Source organism: Triturus cristatus, chromosome 4_1, assembly GCF_964204655.1.
Source record: "Triturus cristatus chromosome 4_1, aTriCri1.1, whole genome shotgun sequence".
Lineage (NCBI taxonomy): Eukaryota > Metazoa > Chordata > Amphibia > Caudata > Salamandridae > Triturus > Triturus cristatus.
The window spans coordinates 1298166685-1298179045 of NC_140585.1; positions in this window are offsets into that span (position 1 = coordinate 1298166685).

Consider the following 12361-nt stretch of genomic DNA (forward strand, 5'->3'; position numbering starts at 1 on the left):
ATGAAATGAAATGGTAACTAGGAACACTGTAAAAAAAAACTTTCTCCCAAGAGATCACAGGCATACCGGACGGTGACCATGTCGTACCAATACACAAATGTGACACACAAAGACTAGCAAAATATGCTACCACACATGCCCCAATCTTACAACATATCCTCAGTGGAATTGCACGTATGTCCTTGTTAAAGGTCAAATGTGTACAGGGATGACACACCTGTGTCAGCAACGTGATGGCCCTTGAGTAGTAATGGACATGTACAGCCAAATCTATACATGAGCGGGTCATGCACACACTTTGACATGCACATTGAAATGCTTCATGTTGGCTGGGCAATGTGCCACAACAATATCAATCTGTGTCCGTGACAACTTTGGACAAAGCAGTGTACAGGCACGCATCCTGACATACAGTAGCAAATGTCATGTATGTGAACCATTGATGCCTGTAGATGCATAACTTACATTGTGTGTCTCTTCCAAACACAAGTGGTGATGGGGACACAGCAGCAAATGAAGAGGAGTCCCTGTCCCAGACTCCGGTGGACCCTCAGATCTCTGGTGTGGATCAGTCTCTGTCCTCTTCGAATGACGAAGAACAACCTGGCACCTCCGGTGTGAGTCATCATGCAGCACCAGCAGTACAAACATCTGCACCCCCTGTACCCACGCCTCCAGCATCTGGCAACAGACAGGGCACCCCCGCCAACAGGGACAGACCAAGGACACAGAATACCAACAGCACAGGGACACAGGACCCCCAGGAAGCTACGGACAACACCACCAGTAACAACACCCAAGGGGGCCCAGTGTCACCTGTGCGTCCCGCCGCAGGTCCTGCCCGTGTGGCTAGGGGTGGTGGGAGGGGTGGTAGGCAAAGGTCGCGGCTTGCAGAGGGGTCTGGTCTGCATGATGACCCCCAACTGGCACGCATCATAGATGCGTACCAGGATAGCACCGGAGGATTCGGGCAGGTAGTGGGGATCCTCAAGGACATTCAACAGGAGCAGGCTGCCCACCATGCTCGCATGGAGGCAAAGTGGGATGCACTTACTGTGGTGCATAGGGACATACTCACATGCCTCCACCAGATAAGCACCAACATGTCCACCTCCCTGTGTGGCCACAACAACTGTTGGCGCAAAATCTGTCAGTGCCACAGGGAGGGAGGATGACTCTGGCAGAGAGTCCTCTGCACCGCAGACACCTGCACCTGAGGATCCCCCCGAAGAAGAAGAGGGGTCATCCGAAGAAGGACAAGTGAGACGCAGATGGCCATGCACATCCCCCAGGGCCTCAAAACCTGTTCTGGAAAATGTTCTTTGTGCGCAAACCGTTCACCTTGTTGTATCTAACACAACTCGCCTACATGACATGGAGGGTTCATGTTGGTCCAATGTAGCAGATGACTGTGGACTTTACTCTGGACATTTCAGCCCTCCAAGACATTGTGTAGCACACGACTAAACATAGTTTGCGACATACCACCAGCAGTAGCCACACTATACTGGAAGGTACCAGTAGCAAAGAAGTGCAGGGCTGTCATCACCTTCACCTCTGGGGTCAGTGCTGTAGGGTATGTCCGGCCAGGTAGCTGATGTGGCGCCAACTGCTCCGCCAACTCCTCAATCAGTGGCCTGGTGAAGCGGTACCTTTGGATGCAGTCGCGTTTCTGCATGGTTTCAAGGTCTGGGAACGGTCTATGGACAGCAGTACAGAGATGAGCAAAGGAAGATTGTCGATTCATCCACCCATGTGGCTATGACCAAACAAAATACACATGATACATCATGACAATACACAATGTACTGAGGTGTGTGCTGTTGGGTATGGACACATATGTCACCTACATGCCCATCACTTCACATCTCAAGTCCACATGTCAAATAAGTTCCATGTAGTGCAATGGCCAATCATTGGGCTGTGTCACGGTACCTATGTACTGCTGTCACATTACAAACACACACCACAGTGACAAGTGAGGCCTGATGTCTCCCAGGCATCACAGCTCTTTAACTTGCAGATACCCAGGGTCCCTTTATTGCCACATGGACAATGGCATGACATAGTGTATCATGTACATGCCACAAAACAACCATGAGTCCCACAGGTAGTGGCCACTGTTGTCTCTGTGGGCCCTACATGGACGTCTCGTAGACACATACACATCATCAATGTTGATGCACAAACCACATGGATGTGGAGACTGTCTCCCATTGGGCACATTTGATCAGACACATCTGAGACACAACATGCACACAGACTGTGGGTGTACATCAGAATTGTGGCTATGGGTCTCACTGTGACGTACATACCATCCCACCCAGGGCTCAGGGTGTATGTGACATGTCCTAAACATATCCAACCTGCAACTGTGTCCATGACTCATGCCCATAACTGTACAGTTGCACATCACAGTGGTAATGTGCACAACACACAAAGGATTCTGTCCCCATGAACACGTGCACAGCCTGGGAGTGGCTGCATCAAAGTGCCACACAACAAACCAAATGTTGCCCCCCTACACACACAGGTAATGCAACCTTACATGCCATGGGACACAGTGTGGAATATGCTGTAGTGTGGTAGGTGTGCACCTGAGCCCCTGGCAAGTAATTGTGTGTGAAAGCCGTCAAAAAGTCACACCAATGTCAACCGACACGGGTTACTTCTACAGAGACGCATTGCACAGTTCAGGACCGAGCCGTACGTACGCTTAGCCATTGACTGCAATGAGAACCGATGCGGGTGACTATCATGCATACGCGTCGTGCAGGCATGGACCGAGCCGTGCGTACGCTTAGCCATTGACTGCAATGTGAACCGAAGCGGGTGACTATCATGCGTACGCATTGCACAGTTCTGGACCGAGCCATGCGTACGCTTAGCCATTGACTGCAATGAAAACCAATGCGGGTGACTATCATGCACACGCGTCGTGCAGGCATGGACCGAGCCCTGCGCACGCCTTGGCAATTGAATCGTATGGAGATGGTGCGTGTGGATTTTCAAACTACGCGTTGTACAGTCAGTTGACCGAGCCATGCGCACCCATTGGCTCTGGACTGTCATGGAGACGGACGCGGATTCAAAACTTGTACGAGTTGTGCGCTGGAAATTCAGTTGGATGCCTACAACAATGTTGCAATTTCTAGGGTTTTATGAAGGTGAAGATTTGAACGATGCAGAAGCCGTGTACGAGTCGTACAATTCCATGGATTGGCCAGATTCATAGAATGTAACCGTGTTGGACCTATCACTTGGGACACATGGCACAGATTCTGCCTCTGCAGCACAGATATAAGCCTGGCTAGCCCCCAGGGATCTCACTTGTCTGCACTACATGCTACTGGACCACATCACTGCTACCACTGCTGCTGTCTCTGCATCCTCTGGCTACTGCTATGGCACGTACTCTGGAGAGGGCCCCAGACTTCACTGAGGAGGAGAACCCGGCCCTGCTGAATGGGCTCCTTCCACAGTACTGCAAGCTGTTTGGGAAACCAGGGGAGCAGGTGAGTGTGCAGTCCACTGCCTTCCTAATTGTGCATGTTGTCTGACTAGCAGTACTAGCAGTGTGTACACCAGTGGCAAGCATACTAACTGAGTACTTTCAACCCCCAAAGTGTGGAGGTACAGGTGTTCTGCCGCAAAAGTGCATTTGTGCAAGCTTCAACTTCCCAGGCAATGTTAACATGTAAGACATGCAGGGCATTTGTCCATTTCCATGGGTGCACTACCTGTGTAACTCATTTTCCTTTGTGTGTGCAGCACAAATATGGGGCATGTGTGTTAAAGGACTTTTAACTTTGTCATCCTCACAGGTTGATGCCCACCAGAAGCAGGAGATATGGCTGACCATCGCCCAGGCAGTTCGATCAGTGGGGTCTACAAGCGCCGGATCCGCAAATACCAGAAGAGGTGGCAGGACCTTCAGGGCTGGACCCGGAGGATCGCAAGGGTCCAGCTGAAGCTGTCGCCTCATCGCAGGAGGGGCAGACACCAGACCCTGACCCCCCACATGCTCAGGATTCGGGCGGTGGTCTTCCCGGACCTGGATGGGCAGCTGAAGGCCAGACAGCAGCAAGGAGGGGGCAAGTCCATGCCTAATCTGTGTACTATGTCTGACATGCTATTTGCAGTCTTTTTGCCTGGTCACACTTCCACATTACGTAGGTCTTGTAGTCCAGGACTTATGTCCCTCAATTGTGTGATGCACCCTCCTCATCTGATCCACAGGTGTGGACCCTACAGTCTGTGGCTTGTGTCACTAGGGCACTGTGTCCCTGCACTCAGCTATACTTCTGGTTCCAGTCAGCATCTGTTACCGTGACTCTGTTGGGGGTATCATGGGTGGGTCAATTGTTTACACAATGCCTGAGATCTGACATGTGATCTGTGTGTGCCCTTGATATGTGTTCCAATTGCTGGTCTGATCCACCACATGTGCCTGGGGTATTTCAAACGCACCCATGCAGCAGGGGACTCCAAATTTTGGGCCTCAGGAGTATGTATAATAAGTGTGTCACACTTGCTTAGCCACCTGACTACTGTCCAGGGCTATACACTGTTTCATGTAGACCTGGACAGTCATGCCTACTCAAGGGCATTTAGAAACACTCTGTAATCCCACTCCGGTGTATCAACTTACAGGTTGTGCTTAGTGACATGTGCCTTCAGGTGTCTGCCTCTGTGTCATTGTGGTGTGGCTTCCTTTTCAGGACAACTGGGGTGTTCATGAGTTTGAGGGTCAGCAGGACATCTGAGATGTGACTCTAAGAGACAAGACCTGTGTGACATATAGGTGTGTAATCACTTGACAGTGCACAATGGTGTATGCAACTGTGAACTTCAGGCAGCTGTGTTTCATTTCATGCACATCAGACTGTGATGTGCTAATGTACAGGGAGTTGTATTCACAGAGACTCATATGTCTGTTTTGTATGATGTGGGGTCATCTGGGTCTGGGATATGTTGTTTGCAGGGGATGGACAAGTGCACTTGTCAGCTGCAGAGTTTGCTTTACACATGACCTATGATTGTGACACAGTGCATACTGTTGTTGGTTGGATGCCCTGACCCTGTGACAGGAGACAGCGATGACTGACTTTACAGGCATGCCTGTGCCATGGCATTTAACTTGCTATGAGTGATCCTGCATTGGGGTCAAATGTGCTCCATGCAGCCCATTGTGGCATTGACTATCATAGTGTGTATTGCTAGTATGCATCACAAGCATGTGAAATGAGACTCTGGCCATCCCTTCTTCCTGACACCTGTACTGAGTCAGTGGCAAGAGATGTGATCTGTGTATAGTAACATACTCCTACATGTTCACTTGCATGTCCAACAAATGTGTAGGTGGTGCATGTCTGCACATTGGGGTATTAGCATCCAACATGCAACAGACATATGGGTGCAAGTCCAGGAGGGTTGATGGTGAGATTGGCAATTGGCTTATCCAAAACAGTGTGAGCACTTTGAGCAGTGTTCAGCTGATGATGCCAGGGCTTGCCCTATGATGTGCTGTACTCACTGTGGTGTGTGCGGTCAGTGCAGGTGACTGATGTTGTTCTTTTTTTCCAAATTCTATCCAGATACATCCACGGCCACAGGAGGGGACAGCTCCACTGACCAGGAGGAGCCACTGAGCCAGACTGGGACAGAAAGTGAGGAGTTGGAGGGACCCAGTGGCACGGAGGGCGAGTGGAGCCACACCGAGGAGTCCTCAGCACCATCAACCCCAGCTGAGGGTCACAGCTGCTTGGAGGATGACTCTCTTGTGGAGGCGGGTATCAGCAGCCACCAAACCCCAGCTAGTGAGGCTGTCCCCGCCACCACCACCACCATCACCACCCTCCCATCGGCTCCCATCCCAGAGGTCAGTGGAGGCTCCCATGTTCGGGAGAATGCCTCCTTTGTGCCAGGCACCGCACCCCCTGCCCCTGTGTCCCCTGCTGCCCTGAGTGTGTAGTCTGTGGACTTGCTTCCACAGATCCATGTAGGGCAGACATCAATGCTGAGTGCCCTCCATGCACACACCAGTCTGTTGACACAACTGGTGTCGTTCATGGAGGGCATTTCATCGGGCATGTCTGCCCTACAGAGGACCAATCAGTCCCTGGCCTCTTCCCTGATGGCAGCAGTGTCCCTCCTCCAACAGTCCCTCACCCCTCCTACCCCTGCCCCATTCACGATTCCTAGCACCCTACCTGTCCCAAGCACACACACACCAGCACATTCACCCAAACCCACAGACACGGGCAGCACACAAACACCCAAACCAAGGTCTAGACGTGCACACAAGCAACCTCAGTGGACTGATACCACACTCACAGGGGTGGTTTGCAAACACACACACAGGCATCCACAACCACTTGGCAGTCCTCCGATACCTCTCCCTCCAAGACCCCTTCCCTTGCCTCACCTGCAACCCCATCTCCCAAGAAGCTCTTCCTCTGTGACCTTGGCCTCTTCCCCACCAATCCAGCAGATCCAGCTTACAAGGGGAAGAGGAAGTCCACACACACAGAGGGGAGTGCCCCTTACACCCGGACACCCTCCCCCAGGCGCAGTCAGACTGAGGACCCCACCCGCAAGTCCCCCCGGAGCCGGAAGAGCAAGAACCCACCCCTGCCCCACAGCTCCATGACACAGTCTCCATCCTCCATCCCCCAGGCCACCACTCCAGAGGTTCCCCCGCCACACCCTACCCCAGGTTCCCCCACCCACAGATATACCATCCCCAAAATGCTCCGGCCCTCCCCCCGCACCACTTGCTCTTCCACCCCCACCCTCCCGGTCAGACTGTTTGTGCCACTGGTGTGGGGACCGTGGCCCCCCCTCTGTCCTGCCGACCTCACCTGTACCCCATTCCGCTCCCATGGAGTTGGGCACTGCAGTGGAGTCCATGACCACCCCGTCTGACTTGGGCACTGCAGTGGGGACCCAGTTCACTCCATCTGACCTGCCCAATGCAGTTGTGCCAGCACCCACCCCATCTGACTTGTGCCCCACAGTTGTGACTACACCCACTATGTCAGACACCTCCACTGCAGTTGCCAGTGACTCTCCTGCATCCACCACCCCTTCACTGCCTCCTTCTGCTGAGCCCTGATCCTGTCCCTGCGGTGCCTGGCCTGCCCCCATGTATGCCCCTCCAAGTGGATGTCCCCTGTCCTTACCAGTGCAAGCAAGCAATGTGTGACAGTTGTCACTCAAATCATATTGTTGACATTTGGAGATGGACTGGCCATTGGCCTTTGCATTTGTATTTCAATGTTGCTGAATAAAGCATTTGTATTTATCCTTGTGAATTTGATTTAGCTGTACTTTATGTTGATGATGTTTACCATGACCTTGCAGTTATAATGCTGGATTTCCAATGTTGAATACTGAGGTGTTGATGTGATGTACTCCATGTGGTCCATGAGATATGTATCCTATTATGGTTGGTATCCATGTCATCCTTTGCAGCTAACTGGGTGTGTCATGATTAACAATTTGTGAACATCTCTGTAAACATTACATTTGCATGGTCACATCTGTGGCTTACACACATGCACATATGATGTAATTCCCATTGTCCAATTTGTCTATTTCCCTGACTTTGGGCACATCTCCACTGGACCTGCAGGTATGGGCATCATTGGTGTAGGAGCAACTGGGTCCTCTGAGCAACTTGCTGGACATATGTATTGAGTATGTGCAGATGACTTAAGGGACACTCAGGCTGTTGTCACCAGAGCCTTCACTGGGTGGTAACTGATGGCTGACTGACCAAGTGTTCTGCTGACATGACTGAGACCTGCTGGGACTATGTTTGGCACAGCTGAGCTTCCACAGGAGTTTAGTCCCCTCAAGTAAGTTTGTTGTTCCATGACATTGCCTGGGCCCATGGTGTGTGTTGTGTGAGCATGAGTGTGTGTGTCCACATCCCTTTTTATACACAGACAGTGTTCCCTTGATATGTTCCTGTTGTTGATGCTTGCTGAGTTGTACTGTGTTCATCCCACATCTTTGTCCTGGACTACCAGATGTGTGGGTGCATGACACACTACTGTTAATTGGTGTTTCATCATTGGGATTTGTCAGTTCGGAGTGGTGATGATGTGGTCAGACGCAGATGGGACACAGTCAGGGCTCCCCAAGGCACTTGTTTGTTCGCAATATCATGTAGTTGTCCCTAGGTGGTGCCTTTCGTTGATTGAGACATGTGTATGTGTGTGTGACTGCTTTCACTCGTCAGGTTCAGGGCTGCAATGTTGGCAGATGTCAGCATGTGTGCCTTGTGGTTCTCCTTGGCTTCTGCATTGTCCTGGGACTGTGGCAGAGATTCCAATGGTTACAGGAGCTTTGACGTCATGGCCATGCACCGCATACTGTGCAGTATGTTTGTCATTCACCAGGGTTGTAGACTGTCCTTGTGTGATGAGTCTGTGCACCTTAGTTCTCCCAACATTACTGTGTTTGTCATGGGTGCATGTGCAATGTCACCTGTCCATGTGGGCTTCACAGATGCACATTGGTGCAGTTCAGGGTGTGTGGTGTTGAGGGTGGACAGATGTGAATGTTTGCATGGATCGGCCCCTACCTCCCGTTTGGCCATGCTGAGTGATTTGTGTTTGTGTAGGTGTGATGTACATTTGTGGCACAGGACACATGTCTGGGTTTCACAGTTTGTACGAAATCTACCTTTGTCATCACAGTGGACATATCATGCATGCTTGTGTCACCCCAATGTATGGTCCCTGGGGGTAGTGCTGTTGTGTATCAGTCTCTTGCTGTTTTAGTTTCTGTTCATTCCAGCTTGTGTTACATGTGTCTGTTGTGCTCCCTCTCATCTCACAATGCCTGATTGCCCACTAAGGGGGGCCCAATGATGGGTTACTTTTGTATGGCACTGTGTCCACATCTGTGTCACTGTGGTTCAGCCCCCCTCATGTGTTGTGTAGTTGCCTGGGGATACTGAGACACACACACACATGTTGTGTCAGATGTGCAGTGTGAGGTTGCCTGTTTGTGTTTGTGCACCTGCACCAGTGCATTGGTATTGCTGTTGGGGGCCATTGTCTGGATGTTGTTTTTGTGATTTTCCCTGCTGTCCCTGTGAGTCATATCACATCATTCTGCACATTCATCCTGGTTGTTAGGTCCCATTGCTGCCATGGAATGGGAGTTTGTGACCTGACACCTACAGTCTACACAGGATGTTTTGATTTGTGTGTCTATTTTCGAGATGTGTGTATGCTTTGTGATGGTCACCTGCTTTTGTGTCATTGTACACTGTATGCAATGTCAGCCCCATGGGTGGTGCTTGCCTGCACATGTCCGAGAGTATGTTAGATTTTCACAGCTCTGTTAGCCTCACCACATCTCTGTGGGTATGGAACACAACCACTACTTTGCCACAAAAGTGTTTCATGTGTTGGGACCAGGAATCATACATGCTGTTTGGCATTTTCAGCTTTGACAATGATGACACTTACCTTTTGTTCACTGTGATGAGGGGGGTTTTAGACCTCATCACCACAATGCTCAACATTTGCTGCAGTTTGGAACCCCACACTTTACTTTTGTTCTACACAATGAGCGGGTGTTAGTGCACATTCACACAGTGCTATTGTGATTCTTGCCTTGTGTAGGCCACACTCAGTTTTTGGTCACACATGTGATGGTAGTTACATTGTATGTTCGAAGTCATATTCACTGTTGTGGGCATTTGTCACAGACTACACACTCTTGTCATGATGTTAGGGGGGATGTATTTTGCTGACATACCTAATGTTGGTGTATGATGGATGTGTGGCGCATCACCAATCCTATGGGTGGGGGTGGCAGGAGTGATGGGCAACATAACCCCTATGTGTGGGGGTGGCAGGAGTGATGGGCAACTCAACCCCTATGTGTGGGGGTGGCAGGAGTGACGGGCAACATAGTCCCTATGAGTGGGGGTGGCAGGAGTGATGGACAACAGGTCCCCTATGAGTGGAGGTGGCAGGAGTGATGGGCAACAGGTCCCCTATGAGTGGGGGTGGCAGTAATGATGGGCAACATGACCCCTATGTGTGGGGTGGCAGGAGTGATGGGCAACATAGTCCCTATGGGTGGGGGTGGCAAGAGTGATGGGCAACATAGTCCCTATGGGTGGGGGTGGCAGGAGTGATGGGCAACAGGTCCCTTATGAGTGAGGGTGGCAGGAGTGATGGGCAACATTACCCCTATGTGTGGGGGTGGAGGAGTGATGGGCAACATAGTCCCTATGAGTGGGGGTGACAGGAGTGATGGGCAACATAGTCCCTATGGGTGGGGGTGGCAGGAGTGATGGGCAAACGGTCCCCTATGAGTAGGGGTGGCAGGAGTGATGTGCAACAGGTCCCCTATGTGTGGGAGTGGCAGGAGTGCTGGGCAACATAACCCCTATGAGTGGGGGTGGCAGGAGTGATGGGCAACATAGTCCCTATGGGTGGGGGTGGCAGTACTGATAGGCAACAGGTCCCCTAAGAGTGGGGGTGGCAGTATTGATGGGCAACATAACCCCTATGGGTGGGGGTGGCAGGAGTGATGGGAAACAGGTCCCCTATGTGTGGGGGTGGCAGGAGTGCTGGGCAACATAACCCCTATGAGTGGGGGTGACAGGAGTGATGGGCAACAGGTCCCCTATGTGTGGGGGTGGCAGGAGTGTTGGGCAACATAACCCCTATGAGTGGGAGTGGCAGGAGTGATGGGCAACATAACCCCTATGTGTGGGGTGGCAGGGGTGATGGGAAACAGGTCCCCTATGAGTGGGGGTGGCATGAGTGATGGGCAACATAGTCCCTATGGGTGGGGGTGGCAGGAGTAAGGGCAACATAACCCCTATGAGTGGGGGTGGCAGTTGTGAGAAGGTGGCCTGATATATGCTGTCCACTAGTTCTAGTGGGCACCTTGTATCAGTCCAACCAACCCTTTATGGTGATTGTTAGAAATGGGATTTCTGGTTGGCTAAGGCTTGCGCCAAAGTCAGGCTGAAACCACCACTCTAGTCAGGGCTGGGGAGTTACACGCCAAAGATAACCCCTGCTCACCCCCTTGGTAGCTTGGCACGAGCAGTCAGGCTTATCCCTGAGGCGATGTGTAAAGCGTTTGCGCGTGCACCCAGCAACAACACCCAAGGCCCACCACAAAGGAAACTCCACACAAGGTATTCTATAAAAATAACCTTTGTATTATACACAACACATTAGATAAAAACACACACTCTACAATGTGCCAACAGGCACGGGCAGAATTTACAAGGGATTACATGTACAGGGGACAGGGCCACATGGACCACTGTCAGGAATTAGCACTCTTAGAACATAAAACAAATTACCAAGTGTACATGTAGAACATAACCAGTATCTACTGGCGCAATAATGACCTCAGCGTCATCACACTAGCATCAGGTATAAAACCTATCCTGCATCCATCACAGGGGCATAAATCACATTATGCAATTCTCGCAAGTCTAACGCCTTAGACCTAGCCACCTAAGTATACCTACACTAGGGGCGTACATAACACAGGGAAGTACATTCTCCCTACCATCAACCTAAACAAGGTAAAACAACCTCCTAGGCAGAAATCCTATCTAGAGGTATGAAATACAGGGAGCGCAAAATATACTATACACAGTACATTTCCCAACCCCATAAGCATGAACACAAGGTGCGCAAAACATACTACACCGTACATTTCCTAGCACCAAAATCGCATTAGAGTCCAGGTTGCGCCAGAACCTAAACGTAGCAGCTGCCCACTACTTGCTGGGCAGCTGGGGACAAGTACAGGGCCTAAACGCTGCAGCTGGCACTAAGTGCTGCGCAGCTGGGAAGGCAAATGAAGCAGGGGCTCTCAATCGCCCCTGAAACAATATCCACAACGTTGGAGCCACCTAGGCTCGACACACACCATGTCCCCAAGTTGGAGCCTCTCTGGGCTCTAGAATAATCATGTTCCCACACGAGGAACTGGCACCCGTCGTTGGAGCGCAGGAGCGCTCTAAAACAAATCAGTCCCCCACGTTGGAGCCTCTCTGGGCTCTAAAAACAATTATGGCCCCATCGTTGCAGTTGCCCACTGTCCAGCGGGGCAACTGTGGAGATAGGAACTGGCCTGGGCACCCCTGGACCCGTCATGGGGACCCTAACACAAGCCACGTGGGAGCGGCCCTCTAGCAAGCGGGGCCGCTCAAGAGACCAAAGCACCGGCACATACTCAGGGGGCGGGCACCGACAATGTGCCCCGCACCACCCCCCAAACCACCGTCAGACTCAGCCCTCACTTACCGGGCTGCTTCGAGGACTCCGGACCAAAGACTCCAGCTTTCTTCCCACCCGGT